This window comes from Bactrocera oleae, chromosome 3, assembly GCF_042242935.1.
Source record: "Bactrocera oleae isolate idBacOlea1 chromosome 3, idBacOlea1, whole genome shotgun sequence".
NCBI classification, from domain to species: Eukaryota; Metazoa; Arthropoda; class Insecta; order Diptera; family Tephritidae; genus Bactrocera; species Bactrocera oleae.
Window position 1 is genome coordinate 77,242,868 of NC_091537.1, and position 19,098 is coordinate 77,261,965.

At 31.9% G+C, this 19,098-nt stretch overlaps 1 pseudogene; it reads right to left on the bottom strand.

The window, feature by feature from the left end:
* Positions 1-975: 975 nt before the first annotated feature.
* On the bottom strand, positions 976-18,565 carry LOC138856121 (uncharacterized; annotated as a pseudogene).
* Positions 18,566-19,098: the final 533 nt, after the last annotated feature.

Below are 19,098 nucleotides of genomic sequence, written 5' to 3' on the forward strand. Positions count from 1 at the left end.
CATCGCATGTTCGCATATCTCAAGCGGAACAAATCAATTGAAGAGAATTGTGATTAAAAAAATAATAATAATTAATGGCAAATAATAATAAGGAATTAAATACAAAATATATTATTCAATATTCGGAGTAATAATATTTTTAACATTATTATTATTTTGGTAAATAGCTACCCCACCTTTTGGGACAGTACCTCGTTTGAATTCAACAATACAATTGAATTTATGTATTTCAATCGGATCATCAATGGTAATAAGTTCGCTAATAAAAAAATCAGAGCGGTTGACGACTTTTCTTTTGGCAAAACAAATTATGGGACCACCATTGACGCGGTATTTTCCAGATATATAGAGGGTATCAACTCTCAAACTTATGTTTCTTATTTCAGTTACCATAAACCTATAGTTTAAATGATAAAAATTCCTGAATAACCTACATGTATTGTAAAATAATAAAAATATTTTAAACAATATTAACTTCTCATTTATTTAATAAAAGAAAACAATTTATTTTCTTAAAAAGAAAATAATGCATAAAAAATAAATAAATAATTAGAATTGCATAAGTTGAGAAAAAATTCTTTGCAATAGTTTTGCCGCGGCAGTCCCCGAGTGCCACACGTATTTTCTTGAATTTTGCTAGTCCTGTCAGTGACACGTATTTTCTTGAATTTTGCTAGTCCTGTCAGTGCAGAGGGATTTCTTAAAGTTTTCTTAAAACGCTGGATAAAATAAGTTCCCTGACAATACTGTTGTTACGCACCTCCTCATGCGACCAAGGTAATGAGAAAAAAACATGAGGTAAAATATTTGGTTCAAGGGTATTTTCGCGTTTTCGAGTAAAGTCCCTTGGATCGAGATATCGCCGAACGCGTACGTTACTTTCCTTTACGGCATCTTAACATACCGACAGTGCTATTTTCCGCTACAGAGAGCATTAATTATTTTTTGAATTTTCTAAACAATTCCTAGTGCTTTTTAAAAGGTGGGGGCTATCAAAAAAAAAATGTATATACATATATCCTTGCCATTGACCTGAAAATAGGGGCGCTCTTCTGCTACTCTTTAAATTCTAGATAAATATAAAAAGTTAGATCCCTGGTTTGAAACAAAATGCGAAGGTATGAGACCTATGTTTTATATTGGGATATTTCATGGATAATGAAATAGGAGAGTGGGTGTGACTAAGGCATTCCACCAATAACTTGAACCATAAGAGTCATGCGCTATTACCTATTCGCGACTTGCGATTTTCATCGCCGTAATCTTCTACTCCTATAATTTTATCATATTTAGGGACTTTTGATCCTGCGTGAAACCCCGGCTTCTTAACTCTAAACCCTTTAAAGAGTCCGGGGTCTTGGGGCCACTCGGAAACGAACTCGCCAAGAGTACTCTCCTCCGGAAATCTAAAAAGAGGCTTTAGGTGTCTATATGCCAAAGGTGAAAGAAAATATACACTTTAAGCCAAAGTTTTGAAATAATTGTCGTATCTACGACCTTTTGGTTGACGGCTACAATTTACTAAACTATATTTTATAATACTGTTTATTTGAGGAGGAAGATGTCTACTTAAATTTTCTTCACAACTATAACCCTCCCGTAAATTTTTAATTTCTCTCTCTAAAGAATTTATTTTCTCTGATATTTCTTGCATTTGAAATATTAAATAACTAATCTCCTGATCTTTTTCTTCTAATTTAACCCCTTAAACTTGCGTTTTCATCCATTACCTTTTCATTTGCGAGAACACAGGATGTGAAGCTTAAACTTGTTTGACATCTTTTTTCTAAACTCCTATTTCCTGTGTTTGCGCGTCTTCGGTTGCAGACGCTCGTAATAATAGGTCGCCCGAACCTGAAGGTTTCTCGATCATTTTGGGTTGAAACACTTTATGAAAAATCACCTCACACACCGATGTTTACATTTCGGCATTTTCCTATAATTTCTTAGTAAAACAAATTCTAATAATATAATTTAATTAGATACATACCTATGTATAGTTGCTACGGCTTTAATAACATACTTACCAATTTTATTTTATACACACTGTTGCTGCTTCATCATAAAACTTATGAAAAATAGTGAACTGATTTTGTCAGTTAAGTTAACAAATGAACATTTTAATGACTTCTCCCTCTAAAAATTAAATTTTTTTTCAGTATTTTGCAATAAACATTAAATTATTTTATTAAAAATTTTAATGGAGAAATACGTTCTTATTCTAATAAAAACGCATATAAGAACGTCTGACTGAGAATCAAACGGCTCTGTGTCGCACTTTTGCAAATATAAATTTGAAAAATCCTCGTAAATGACAGAAAGAATAAAAATTATCGTAAAATATTTCCTCTAATTTTTGGAGGAAGTTTATAAAGTCTGGAGGTGGTTTCACCAGACTGTTAAGTTTTAAAAACTTTGAATATAAGTATATAGCCGCTAAAATAAACGAACGAATTTTGCTTCAAGAAAAAGCTTTCATTTAAATCAAGGATATGTACGTAGTAGTTCTTACGTTATCTTCGCGCCCCATACAAATCTGTCCGAAATAATGCTCAAGTCTGTCTTGACAAAGATTTCTTGTCCTAATATTTTCGAAGCTTTTGGTGGACAAGATCTTCCAAAAATGTCGTAAACCTTTAATATTTAGAAGCCATCCCTTAATAAAAGAAAATTTGTTCGTGATATCACCACCTATGCTATCATTAATTTTTAAAGATATAAAAATATTCTCGGCTTCTAGGAGAAAGTTAATTTGTTCCGTACTACCGAAAAAAAGATCACTACATTTTGGTAGGGCTCCAAGCCTACTACTATTAAATAAATTAAAAATTTTATCAAAGAAAAGAACAGATTATATAAATTATTATTACTTATTACTATACTCAAATTCTGTTACAATAGTTATTTCTTCCCGTCCACTCATAGTTAAATTTAATTTTCAGTTTGTCCATTAATAAGTTATTTAAAATGCTTAAAAATATGCCGCATTTTTACCTACTTATCTTAATATAGTATAATCTCATATATGGCTAACAGCATTAAACATCATTCTATTTAATTATTATTCTATTTATTATATTCGTAATTTAAACTTTTACTCATGGTAATTTTTTTTAAAATACATTCTTGCCTAATTTAAATAATGAAGTTGACTATTGCAGACTCTTGGCAAACGGAGCTTTTATTTAAATCATTTGAATTTCTGAAAAAACTACTAAAGGGCGACTACTCGCGAAATAAATGCGCCATAAGCATGAAATTTCACAACCAAGTGTAAAAATTGTAAAATAGGTACCACATTTAGGTGAAATTCTACTACTACAAAGTCGCATATATCAGTTCGTAAGTTTCTGAAATATTATATAGAAATATCAATTCATTGATTAAACATACTCTGCAGGGTCATTATCTTGTTGGAACCAAAACGTCGAAGATAATCCAAGATTTTCTGTACTTTGTTTCAAATTGTTTTTTTTTTTAAATGTTCAAATACCACTTATCCATTGTGGATTTAATAAATTAAAGTTGACCCACACCACCAGCGGCCATGCAGCCCCACACCATAATTTCGCCACCTCAGTGTTTAACTGTACCAACAAGATTTTGCTTTTCAAGTGCAGTTCCTGACTTGGGCCACACAATTTGTCGGCCTTTTATGTCGAAATTTGCTTTCATCCGAAAATATTACTTGTCTCCAGAATTCCGGCGACTTATTTATAAGTTAATTATGAGCAAATTCAATGCGCTGTCGTCTGTTTCGGCACAAATTGTTTTTTTTTTAATGGTTATATTTACGTTTTCAATAATCTTTGTGGACGTAATTCGAGGGTTAATTTTCACCATATTAATTATTTTCCGTTCTTCCCAGGCTGATAATATTTTCGGACGACCAGATCGCGGTTTTGACGTTAAAATTTCGGTTTTTTTTTTTAATTGTTTACGAAGCGCTGGATAGAAGGATACGTTATTCCAATACAAGTAGTTTGTCCAATTTTTCTGAAACTTTCGCCATCTTTTCACAACTTAATGATAATTTTTCTTTCCGACAGACTAATTTCTTTTCCATTGGTTTCCATTTTTTTTTTTTTAAATATTATTAAGACGCGTCACGAACGACTAATTATATTAAAACACAATAGACTCTACGCAAAAAGAACGAACAAATTCATGAGAAGTAACGGTATTTCCAATTCAAGCTAACTGAACGCAAACTTAATGGTGCCAATGTTTACTTGTTCTTACACTGAAATACCGTTATCACAAAAATTAATATAGGAATATATGTACATATTTGTTTTTGCATTTAGAACTTGGAATATACATAAAGAAATAAGTACATGTAGAAAATTAAAGCTGAATTACCTATTTACATTGTGTTTTCACTGCACTTAAAAAATAGTGTAGCAGACTTGAATGGCTATGTGTATGTACTTATCTGTATTTTTGTTGACAAAGACGTCATTTGGTTTTTTTCAACAACACAATGTCCGCGCTAACTCGCCGTTATTTCCTTGACTTGCCACCATGCACAGAAGCGTGTCAAGTGAGGGCTCATAATATATTAATATGTTGCTTAATTTGTATTGAAAAATACTGATGCATTAATGACTTATTTTGGTAATATAATAATAATAAACGTAAAAATATAGATAAATTTGATTATAAAAATATATCTGAAACAATTATGTGGCAGTGCGCCCCTGATCCCTCTTTGCCAGCGATCGTTCAACTTACTTTTCGCAAAAAGCAAAAAGTGTAGACAAAAGTCATTGTTTGTGCCGGGCGAGAAGAAGAAAGAATCAGCGTACGTGTATTTAAGAATGTATGTGTGGTTATCACATTCGTGTAAATACGCATAATGAGGGAATATTCAATAAACCTAAACAAAACATATTTTCCTGAAATATTTTAATTATCTCAGGAAGTAAAACATGCTATTAAAGTTATTGAATTGAGATATGCTTAGATTCCAATTAATAAAATAAAAAATTAAATAAAATTTAAGTTTCATGAGTTTTAGGATTCGAACGTGTAGGCTCGTATTCGGATTGAGCTTAACTCCTTCACGCTTAGGACCTAAGCCACTACAAAAGTGGAAACGCGGCCGCTTAGCCACTGTTCTATTATTATCCTTTGCTCAATAAGCAATTACTCACGCAGCGCACATATATACGTTAGAAAAATTGCCTATTAAATGTTAATTTTATTATAAACTGGGGTTTTTATCGGCAATAAGCTTTTTAATTCAGAAGACTTTTCATAATTATAAATTTTCGTCATATTATAGAAATTGAATGTGCACAATTTACAATATATTATTATTATTTATACATATGTATATATGTATGTATATACTTATATATTATTATAACACAATAATTTATATTATCTCATATTATCATATAGGCAATTAATTAAATATTTTTATGTATGTAATTAGAATTAGTCCCTAAGCATTAATGGACGGTCCAAATGCCGGTTAGAAGATCCTGTATTAGCAGTTGCGCTAACAGACAGACAACGCCTTTTAAATTTCCAAGAGAGGAAGATGTTCGACAGAGTTGGACAAAGGCTTGCAACTGAGTCGTGTCGCCTTCCGATACACTTTTCATTTGCCGAAACGACTTTGCTTTTGCACTAAGTCGTAACTCATCTAGTGCTGACTCTAATTGGGTATGTCCGCCCATCACTGTCTTTCATGGACGTCTTAAAGTAGCTGTACGAAAATAAAGAAGAAGAGGACGACATAACTTAGAGGGAATTTGAAAGATATTCAATTTTAGAGGAGAATAGATTACGATTAGAACCATAAAATAACGACGCAGGCGCACTGTTTTTAGTGATGAGAAAAGGACATTGGCACAAACTATTAACTACATGTCAAGAAATCATCTAGTTTTATGCGTGCAGATTTAGGTTTCGCTTTACCAAGCAAGAGCTCCCTTTTGCGATGGCGCCACTTTATGTTGTCTCTGGCTTCGATGCCAATGTGGGAAAGAAAAAATTTTCAAAAAAAAAATGTCCGTTTTAAAACGAAATTGCGTTGTTGTTCGACGAAATAACGATAAACTCCAACCTAATTTATGAATTTAGGTAAAAATTGTTGTTTTTTTTTATGCTAAAAAGGTTAAGTTCAATATCATCCGTAATACATTTTTGAAATACGATATTTCAACTCATCAAGGAATAGAGGAGAGGCCCACGTGGGTTGCTGCTGGCATAGAAATGGTCTATTCGGTTTCGACGAATATTTAATCAAATGTGCACAGAATACTCATTTACTTGTTAAGAAAATTAATGATCTCTTTGACGATTTCGATTGTAAAAATTTTGTTTCGAAAAATCCGTTACTAAAATATCCGCTGTTAAAGAATGACTCCAAGAAAAGAAAGGTTGAATCCGTTCTCTAATTCGATTTTGCGCTTTTTAGTTTTAAAATTTTAACAGTTATTTAAAATAAAATTTTATAAAGTTATTTAAAATAAAATGGCAAGTAAAAATGTAAGAAAGTGTCGCGTTCGGGAGTGCACAACAGAATCTTCCGAAAGATTATTTTCTTTCCCTAGGAACGAGGAGGACTACCAGAAGTGGGTGCATTAAGCACTTCGAACGAAATACAGTGGGTGTGAAGAAGTTGAAGGCACATGTTGTGCCCACCCTCCACCTTGGTGAGTGCTCCTTATTTTAATTTAAAAGTTGCATTAGTAATTTTTATACTTTCGCAACATGTTGCTAAGGATTATAATAGTTTTTGTTAATCTAACGGTTGTTTGTATCACCTAAAACTAATCGAGTTAGATATAGGGTTATACATATATAAATCATCAGGATGAAGAGACGAATTCAAATCCGGGTGACTGTCCGTATAACCGTTCGTCCGTCTGAGCAAGTTGTAACTTGAGTAAACATGAAATAATTTCCCGGGCTTTTATCCTTGCTAGTTGCGAGAGTATAAAATGTTCGGTTACACCCGAACTTAGTCCTCCCTTACTTGTTTAAATATCGCAATGTATAATTTAATATATGTATGTATGTGTAAGCTCTATACGTTGTATAAGTTAGTTTATGGTTTGAGGTGTCGTCATGTGGTGATATATGTATGTGTACGGTGTGGTTATGAGTGGTGCTCCCGGGTGTGGTAGGTAGTATTAGGGTGTGTCAGATTTTGTTCCGAGTGATGTTGTGTGATATGTATTATGGGGGTAGAGTAAACCTATATAGAATATGCAATATTATTATTATTTCTATTTTTTTTCTATACTCAATTATATTATATTATTTATATGAACAAGATAACATTTTTTTATTTTAATTGAAGGTATACTTACATTTATATGAGGAATTAATTTAAAAAAAAATTTATGTATGTAATTAGGATACGAAGAACCCCCAAAGCATTTGTGGACCGTCCAAATGCCGATTAGAAGATGCTGTATTAGCAGCTGCGTTAAGAGTGCGACAATGCTTTTTAAATTTCCGCGAGAGGAGGATGCTCGACAGAGTTGGACAAAGGCTTGCAACTTAGTCGTATCGCCTCCCGATACCCTTTTTATTTGCCGAAATCATTTTGATTCGCTGTACGTCGCTAAGTACAAACTTTTGTCTGGGGCTTTTCCCTGTTTGAGATTAGAGCCAGCACTAAGTCGTAGCTCATCTAGTGCTGACTCTAGTTGGGTGTGCGTGAAGTAGAGAAGAAGAGGACGACATAATTTTGAGGTAATTCGAAAGATATTCCATTTCAGAGGACAATAGATTAGAATTAGGACCACAAAATAACGACAAGGGCTGTGCATTAGATAGCCGCGAACGATTTGCTCGATCAGCACGTTACTATCAAAGTAATGCGCTTAAATTGAATAGAAAGATCGAGGGGTAATTAGAGATTTAAAAACTAAATATCAAGATCTTAGAAAAAGTGCAATAATTGCGGACGAATCTTCAAGCTCTGATGCTAAAACATTCGCTAGGATGATCGTCACGAAGCGCACTGTTTTTAATGATGAGGAAAGGACATTGGCACAAAATATTAATTACATGTCCAACAAATGTTATAGTTTTATGCGTGACGAGTTAGGTTTCGCTTTACCAAGCAAGAGCTCCCTTTTGCGATGGCGCCCCATTAGGTATGTTGTCCCTGGCTTCGACGCCAATGTCATGGGAAATTTAGAAAAAAATTCCAAAAAAATGTCCGTTTTAGAACGAAGTTGCGTTCTGTTATTTGACGAAATAACAACGAAGTCCGACCTAACTTAAAATAGAGTTAGAGATGTTATTGATGGGTTTGTGGATTTTGTCGAAGGCCATCGTGAAATGACTTTAGGTAATAAGTGTTGTTTTTTTTATGATAAAAGGGTTAAGTTCACATTGGAAGTTTTCATACTATATTTCCAAAAATGGACTTTCTACAAAAAAATGGGAAGAAATTCTTAATAAAAATATTGCAGCCTAAAGTCAATTGATCTATATGTAAAGGCTTTAGTCTGAGATCAAGGGCCTGCAAATTCTTCACTTTTCAATTTGCTAAAAATTTCTGATTTTCTGAATTTCTTTTATATGCACGAAAATTCTAAGATATATTGCTTATATGACTATTGCCATCTCTTGAAGTCCGTCCGTAATACATTTATGAAATACGATATTTTAACTCCTCAAGGAATAGCCAGTTTCAAAGTTATACAAAAACTTTATTCTATCGATCAGAGCAATATGCATTTTAAAATATGTCCAAAACTGACAGAGGCCCACGTCTATCCTAGCGTTTTTGAAAAAATGTCCGTGAAACGTGCAACCCAAGTTCTGAGCAATTCGGTTGTAGCTGGCATAGAAATGGTCTATAGCCAAAGTCTATTCGGCTCCGACGAATATTTATTAAAATGTGCACAGCCTACGCAGTTATTTGTTAAAAAAATTAATTATCTCTTTGACGATTTATTTAAAGAGCGACTCCGGGAACGTCCAACGCCTCTATGATTATATAAAGTATCTTAAGTCAATGAAACTTCCGTCCAATGCTCAAGTAAAATGTATTAATAGGTTCTGTTCCACAATTATTGGAATGATACAGTTGAGCGAAGAGCTATTTAGGGATCAAAAGGAATTAAGTTTTATATTCCTTGGGAAAATGAATCAAGATGCGTTTTAAAAATTTTTTTTATTGAGTCCGGGCAAGTCAGGGTATCAATACTCACCCCTCTGCCTATGAAATCCAACATATTGTAGGTCGTTTAATTTCAATGAAAATTTTGAGACAAAATTTTTAGGACAAGGGGGCTAATTGCGAGGATGATGACGATATAAATTTAGATTGGAACCCCGAAGATCGTCATCTAGATATACAGGGAAACGAACCGGAATATGAGCAATTCGACTTGGAATCATTAACAATTCCAATGGGAATTGCTATGGTATATACCAGAAAATTCTGTGTAAGATCCATTGCGAAAAATGTACTAAGGCAATGACGAAGACACAGAGCGATTTAACGCTGTATTCGGAGGCCCTAATCAGAGAAAAAAATTAGGATGACAGCGATTTAAGGCTGGTCAATGCTAGTGATAGGGTATTCGAAGTGTGTCGACTGCAGATGATGTGGTACGTCAAGCTCTTCAACAAATACGCGCATTATCCAAATGTTCGGTGTCTGATGTTGTCCGCTATAAAACAAAAAAAAAAATGTTTTCCCCAATGGTTTGACCCAACTGATCAGTGTTTTCCTCATGAAATGAAATTATTAGAGTATTTAGTGACTGTACTTTTATATAAAAATTCAAAAAGGTTTGTTAAGCAGCAAATAAATAGGGAACGACATCTGAAGCGCGATGCTAAACTAAAAAAAACTTAAGTAACTTGTAGGACCCATTGAAGTACATCTTACTTATGGGTGAGTAATAAATTTATTAAAAAAAATTAAATTTTTAAAGTTTAGAATTTTATTCTATTTACAAGATTTTTTTATTGCAACTTTTTTTTCTCTACTTTTGGTTTTCTCTACATACTTTCAGGTGTTTTTTTTGTATTTTTAAACTAGCTATACGCTTCTATCTTTTAGGCGTATTTTCGCATATCTGAAGCAAAACAATTGAAGAGACAGCTAGGTGATTCAAAAATAATAATTTTTAACACAAGTCTTTTTATGGCAAATAAAAATATGGAATTTAATAAAAATTTAAATAATAAAAAATTAATTATTTAATATTTATAATATTAGTAACTGAACAATAAAATTGAAATTAAGTATTTTAATCGGATTATCAATGGTAATAATTTCCACTTATCTTAACTGGCGATTTCAACATCAACTTAGCTGATAAAATATCAGACGGTTGGAAACTTTTCTTCCGGAAAAATTGAATTTGAAAATGAATAGTGATCCACAAAATATGTGACCACCCTTGACGCGGTATTTTCCAAACTTTTTTTTGAAACTAAATGACCATGTCTGCCATTAATATATTTTATTCCTTATAGTATTTGAAGCTTATATTTAAATTGCGTACACTTATCAGCCCAAGACTAAATATCAGCAACCACCCGGTCTACTATGCATAGTATTGCTTGTTTTACATTAATATAAGTTACTGGTTATTTACTTTAACACTATATTAATAAAAATTTATAATTTTTTTTTTTTGGAGTCTATATACTTAATTTTCCAAATTAGATAAACAAATCAGATTTTTTACACTAAAATCATAAATATTAAGGTATACTGCTTTTTTTATGTTGACCGAAAGAATCGTACACTATTAAAGAGTTAAGAAACTAATCGGCTTCTTCAACAAATTTTAATTGGTCCGCAGTTGCCGAAAAGGGTTCTTTAAAATTCCCTACTGTTCCAAAGACATTACTATTAAAAATGTTGAATAATTTATCAAAAAAAGAGGACGAACTTGGATGCATTAATAAAAGATGGAGACTTAGAAGAAGTATTGAGTAAGTACGCCTAAAAGATAGAAGCTATGCAATAGCTTAAAAAGAAACAAAAAACACCTGAAAGTATGTAGAGAAAACTGAAAGTAGAGAAAAAAAAGTTGTAATAAAAAAAAACCTAAAAATAGAATAAAATGCTAAACATTCAAATATGTAAATATTTTTTCATAAATTTATTACTCACCCAAAAGCTAGATGTTCTTACTAAGTGTTTTTAGTTTAGCTCGTGTATACTCTAATAATTTCATTTTATGAGAGAAACACTATTCGGTGGGATCAAACCATTGGGGAAAAACATTTTCTGTTTTTTGTTTTATTGCGGACAACATCAGACACCGAACATTTGGGTTATGAGCTTATTTGTTGAAGAGTTTGACGTAACACATCATCTATAAGTCTTTGATCTGATTAGGGCCTCCGAATACAGAGTTAAATCGCTTTAGACCTACATTAAAAATGCTAGATTTCATAGGCAGACTATCTCGGACTCTAAAAAAAATTCTTAACAAATAAATGCGAAGGCTAGGCCTTTTATACTTTTATAGAGTTAAGAAACTCATCGGCTTCTTCAAGAAATTTTAATTGGTCCGCAGTTGCCGAAAAGGGCCCTACCGCTCCAAAGACATTACTATTAAAAATATTGAATAATTTATCAAAAAAGAGGACGAACTCGGCTGTATTAATAAAAGATGGAGACTTAGAAGTATTGAGTTTCCCGGAGCTATAAAGCGCGAACATAGCACTTGCAACAGAATGACTAAAAACTTGAGAAGCTAATTGCACGCTCATTTTTTGAAAGGGTTTAGGGGCAATGTGTGCCGAGGTCAACTTATGGGTGCAGCTAATGTCGTTTGGGGTACCATTTTCATATACATGAACGATATCAGATCATTCCACTGGACGCCCATTAACAACGACTTTATTCTTTTTATTTTCTAAGCAGTTTCGTGAACTTTTTAAGAGATGAGGAGAATCAAAGAAGTAAATGACTTCAGAGTCATTCACTACGAAAAAGGGCCTATCTTTACATACTCCTACTAACCTAGCAAAATTTACAAAATTTGACCCTTCGTCGCTAACGATTTGGCAGGGACGCATTCCAATACCCTGGAGTTGACCTATGGCTTTAAATATATATTTTTTCATTATATCTCCTTTGCGAGCTCTGTGCACAAAAAAATATGCTAAAGGGTGGGTCCAAGTTTCTCCACCAATACCTTGGACGAAAAGTGTTAAAACACTAGAAGCTACTCGAGAGGTACGATTTTCATCACCGTAATCCTCCAACCCAATAATCCAGCCCCTATTTCTCTAATATTGAAGATGAATTTTCAGAGACATTTCGTCACAGCATATCGAAACATATCTTTGTGCGTCTGTGAAACCACGGCTTTAATACTGCTAAAATTGCAGTCAGGGTATCGTGAACAAATTGTTCGAGGGTAACTTGTGATGGCCAATTAAAAATGGGCTGTAAATACCTACATGTAATAGGTGCTAAAAATTTAACAACCCGAGCTAATGTTTTTAATTCCCTATCATACCTAAAACCTTTAGCATTACGGTGTGAATTTTTTAGACAATTTCTCACACATATCGCAAGATGTGGAGGAAGTTTGTCGCAAAGCTCTGTTATTTGTCTATTTTCTTCCTGCCCAACTATAGACACATTTTTTTTACTTACTAAAATTTCTATTTTACTTTCTAAAGCTCTCACCTTATTGCGTAAAAATTCTATTTCCTGCGATTTTTCGTCTAGCTCCTGCCGATACATTCTTTTCCTAGGTGTCCCTTCTTCACTCACAAAAACATAAACATATAAGTTAACGTAACTAAACTAAAACAAAATATTAATATCTTTAGAACTAATAACCAATACAAACTGAAGGTGAACGTTTTCCGCGTAATTTTTTGTCAGTTTTATTATTTAACATTATTGCATTTATTATTTAACATTATTGCAACTACCTAAAATACAAGTATAACACACAGTATAGCACACTTTGCATTAAACTACTCATTTTATTTCACTATAAACAAATACTTCAAAATTAATGTTATAAAATTTAGCACGATTTTAAAACTTTTTTTGTTTTTTATAAAATAACGGTTTAGGACGACCCTATTCACTTTTTATTTGCACTATTTAATATAACTATTTATTAAACCTATTTATATACTATAATATTATATACTTATATTTACTTATTTTTATGTATAAAACTCACCTGGACACTTCCCTTTCTGATGGGAAGGGATACAGCGGTACCTCCAAATCGCAACCAGCAACACACTTTCTTCTAGGCACCCTTAAAATCATTACACAAATATTAACAAATCTAATAAATTAATGTTATTATACTCACTCCGACTGTCTCCTTGAATAACAAATAACACTAAACTGAAATAATTAACACTGCAATTATTAACAGTGAAACTTAGTTTATTTTAAAGCTTCTTAAGCTTAAAAAAATGTCCGTTGAAATGATTTTTGACATCACACAGTTGCACGAAATTCATAGAATTTACAAACCGTCACACAATAATATATTTGATAAAATTGGAAACATTTAATAATATTTCAATACAAAAAATAGTAATTTAAATAATAATATGTAAATTTAATCTTTAGGAATTAAAACAACCGAAAAATATTTGAATATGTAATAAAAACATTCTTAAATTTATAAATTTTAAAACATAACACGGCAACACACTATTGCAGATTTCTGTCAGTTGGACGCTTTAGTAGTAGAATATTGGTTGGCAACTCGTACCAAGTGAAAATCTTAGGAGTGGCTACTTGTAGATTTATACAATGGATAACCCATAAGCAATGCTTTATTTCATAAGTATATATTTCAAAAGTAAGTACGTGTGGCATTCGGGGACTGCCGCGGTAAAGCTATTGCCTAGAATTTTTTTTATCAACTTATGCATTTATAATTATTTATTTATTTTTTTATGCAATATTTTCTTTTTTTCTTTGATATTATTTCATGTTACACTTTTTGGGCGTGGTGGCCGATAATAAAATAATTGTTTTTCTTATATTGAGTACAATGTAAGTTATTCAGGAATTTTTATCATAGAAACTATAGGTTTATGGTAACTGAAATAAAAAAACATAAGTTTAGGACTTGATATTCTCTAAATGTTTGGAAAATACCGCGTCAAGGGTGGTCACATATTTTGTGGATCACTATTCATTTTCAAATTCAATTTTTCCGGAAGAAAAGTTTCCAACCGTCTGATATTTTATCAGCTAAGTTGATGTTGAAATCGCCAGTTAAGATAAGTGGAAATCATTACCATTAATAATCCGATTAAAATACCTAATTTCAATTTTATTTTTCAGTTACTAATATTATGAATATTTAATAATTTATTTTTTATTAATTAAATTTTTATTAAATTCTATATTTTTATTTGCCATAAAAAAACTTGTATCTTAAGAATTATTATTTTTGAATCACCTAGCTGTCTCTTCAATTGTTCCGCTTGAGATATGCGAAAATACGTCTAAAAGATAGAAGCTATGCAATAGCTTAAAAAGAAAAAAAACGCCTGAAAGTATGTAGAGAAAACTGAAAGTAGAGAAAAAAAAAGTTGTTATAAAAAAAAACCTAAAAATAGAATAAAATGCTAAACATTAATATATGGATATTATTTTTTTTTTTTATAAATTTATTACTCACTCAAAAGCAAGATGTTCTTACTAAGTGTTTTAGTTTATCTCGTGTATACTCTAATAATTTAATTTCATGAGCGAAACACTATTCCACTATTCGGTGGGATCAAACCATTGGGGTCATCTTTTTTTTGTTTAATTGCGGACAACATCAGACACCGAACATTTGGATTATGAGCTTATATGTTGAAGAGTTTCACGTAACACATCATCTATAAGTTTTTGATCTTTTCATAGGCAGACTATCTCGGATTCTAAAAAAAATTACATATAAACAATACATCTTTGCATTTTCGTGGATATAAAAGGCCCTTGATCGCAGACTTGAGCCTTTACGTTTAAATTAATTGAATTTAGTGCTGCGAGTTTTTTATTCAAATTTTTTCTTAATCCATTTCTGGAAACATATTTTAGTATGAAAACACGTCTATGTATATATTTCCAATTTGAACTTAACCTTTTTATTATAAAAACAAACAAAAAACACAATTATTACCTAAATTGTACACATATCCGTAATGGTATTAAAAAAGTCATTATTATTAAAAAAAAAAAAAACGAAAAACACATCGAACAGCTCTTCGATACTTATATTAATCAATTCTATATAAAGTTTACAGGTTACGATATGTTCAAATGAGTTAAGTCTACCCCCGTAGTACATATCACAAAACATCACCCGGAACAAAAACTGGCACATCCTAATACTACCTACCACACTTGGGAGCATCACTCATAACCACTTCATACACGGATATCACCACACATGATGACACGTCAAACCATAAATTAACTGAGACACAACGAATATTCCTAAATGAAAAATCGTTACGCATACCTATTTTGATTTATGTTTTCAATTTCTATGATATGACCAAATTCATAATTATGAAAAGCATTTTGAATTAAAGAGCTGTATTACCGGTAAAAACCCCAGAGTTTATAATAAAATAAACATTAAATAATCAATTTTTCCCACTTATGTATGTGTGTTACGTGAGCAATTACCTATTGAGCAAAGAAGAATAATAAAACAGTGGCTAAGCGGTCGCATTTCCATTTATACAGTGGCTTAGGTCGTAGGCGTGAAGGAGTTAAGCTCAATCCGAATACGAGCATATACATACGTTCGAATCGTGAAATACATAAAATTAAAATTTTATTTAATATTTTTATTTTATTAATTGGAATTAATTAATTCAATTACTTTAATATCATATTTTACTTTCAGACATAATTAAAACATTTCAGGAAAATATGTTTATATGTTTAAGTTTATTGAATATACGCTTATTTATGCCAATTTACACATACTTACATATATGACAATCACACATACATTCTTAAATACACGTACTCTGATGCTTGCTTCTTCTTGCCTCGCAGAAACAAAGACTTTTCTACACTTTTCTGCTTTTTGCGTGTAGCAATCTGAACGATCGCTGGCAAGGAGGGGTCAGGGGCGCACTGCCACATAATTATTTCAGCTATATTTTTATTAATCGAATTTATTTTAAAAATATAAGAATGAATTTATGTGTATTTATATTTTTACGTATATTATTATTGTATTACGAAAATAAGTCGTTATGCATCAGTATTTTTCAATACAAATTAAGCAACATAATAATATACTAAGAGCCCTCAGTTAGAACGCCTGTGTGTATGGTGGCAAGCCAACGAAATAACGGCGAGTTTGCGCAGGTGTTGTTGAAAAAAACCAAATGACGCCTTTGCCGACAAACATACATATTTACATACATACATACATCTGAGCTCGCATACATATTGACACCGAATTGTGTGAATTGTCGCGGTGTTGACAAAATTTGTTTCAATTGACAATGTCGATCGGCTATGTTGTCTCGTTTGTCCTTTTTGCAGGGCTTTGCTGTTGAAAATTGACTTATGCTCTTTTGAAATGCTACGATTATCGATTTGTCTACATTTTTATAACGTCGTTTTTAGATAAAATGGGCTAAATCGACAAACTATAAAATAATGATAATAAGTAAACATATACAAGCACTATATGTAGTTTGCCTAGAATATATAGAAGTAATAAAGGATTTCATATAAATGGCAATTTTACATAAATTTTATAATTTAAAACCATATGTAGTATAATATATGAAAATTAAAAAACAAAAATATTAAATCGGCAATGACCCAAATTGCCATTTTTCTCTTCTGGAGTGAACATCAGAAAATTCCTCAACTTAAGGTTTTTAGTATCACCATGAAGAAGCAGCTTTTGGGCAACTTGTAGAATATGCGCGTTCTTATGAATGAATTTGTTGTTGGTGTTATTTGAATGCATAGATATATGTATGAATGAATTTGTTCTTTTTGTATGAATATATGGCATATTGAAGAGCATATGACGGGTGTACATACAAACAGACCTTCACATATTCACGTTTTCATGTATGTAGATATGCATATGCATGAATGAATTTTTTCTTCTTGTAATTATGAATACAAGTATATGGCATATTGAATTGTTTGTATGTATACAAGTCATAGTGCATACAAACAGACCGTGGCAATTCATCAATTCTATTTTTAGCTGCTTTGTACAAATGAAGTGAACACTAACTGGTGGTCAAATCAAAAAATTGTATACTTACCTAAGTATGTATTATCAAAACCTCAAATATTTAACGAATTAAATGCAAATAAATTAATTTTTATTTATTTAAATAATAATAAATTATACTTATAGGTATTTCTTAATTATATTAATCTAAATAAAAATCTGAAATGGAAAAATAGAAAACACTGAAAATAAAAAAAAAACAAATGCATATAAGTAATTTTGTTATTTAAATTGTAACGATAGAACAAAAAAATATTTTTAATTGCACACGATTTGCGAATTTGTTTCCTCTTCAACCACAAATTCTCACACGGTTTTTTCTATTTACATAGATTTAATCAATAATTCACCTGTTTTATAAAACTAGGCGCATGTGCAATAAAACTAGAAAAACTACACTACAACTAAAACTAATTATAACTAATTTCTACATATATTTTAAATACATTTTTAACTACTTAAACCTTCTAAATTAAACTTATTTACACCTGAAAATATACAAAGGAGAGCTGCAAATAGAAGAACATTTAAATGTGGAAGAAAAATGTATAAAATATTAATAAATTTGTATTAAATATGTATGTAAGTATATGATACATCACTTACACAAAAAAACACACCTAATACCTATTGCCTTCAATCAATAGAATTTTAGATTAAAATAAGTGCACCATAATCCCTATTTCTTATATATTTAATTTTGTTAGTTTACGTACTTTTCGGCGTTGCACATTATCTTGCCTCTTTTCTTCAACCAGCCATTTCGCATTTTTATACAACAACACTGTTACTAAGGACTTTAACAGTTGTTGTCGGTGGACCAAGCATTCGCCAGCTTCTAAAAACCATTCTGGAAAAACGTTTTTAGTGCTATCATCTATGGCATCCTCGCTGAGCTCTCAAACTCCATAGGAATGCGCATATTTTCCGAATAGCTCTTTATACCACTTCATCTGTATCCGACAAATTTCGAAAACTCTGTCAGTCGGATTTATTAGTCGCAGATCGGTACAACGGTTCTTAGAGCGTATTAAAGACTCGGAGTGCTTATTTAAATCTCCTTGAGTCTTCAACAGCTCTTTTGCAGAGTTATCGCATCTGGACTTCCAGAGAAGTTTTTGGTATATCGAGTATGCAGTGTAATACCGCTGTACTTGAAGCTCCGCAGTATTTTCTTCGGTTTCTGCAAAGTGCTCATCGGGAATGTCAACTATATCAACGGCATGTTGCTCGGAATCATCGAGGGAGTTATGATCTTCCTCGCTGATATTCCAATCAAGATTCAGGTCGTCATCGTCTTCGCAGTTTGAGCCTTTATTATTAAATCTGCGTCTCAATATTTTCATTGAGATAAGACGAGCGACTATGAATTGAATATCATAAGCCAATGGATGAGTATTTACCCCCTCACTAGCCCTTATTTTATAAAAAAAAGTTTTCTTGTGCGTCTTGATTTAATTTTCCTAACAATATAAATTTCACATCTTTGTAATTATCAAAGATATCTTTCGATAAATTCATCATTGCTGTCAGGGTAATGATAAACCCTGATAAGAATTGAATATTTATAGTGTAAGGAACCTGGATATTCGAAATGAACTGCAGGTGGTCCTTCAGCCTACCAAACTTTGCCGAAGTGTTTCGCCAAATTTGACACTATTGGGATATATGTGGGAAACTATTGGGATATATGTGGGAGGATGTCAACTTCGGACATATTTTAAAATGATGACTTACACTATCGATTGCATACAGCTTCCTAATAACCTTGAAGCCAGCTATGCCATCGATAGTTTTTAAGTCGTGCTTCAATAAATTATTCCTAACTGACTTAATCAAATGGCAATAGTCATATAGGCAATGAACTTTTTTGCCATTG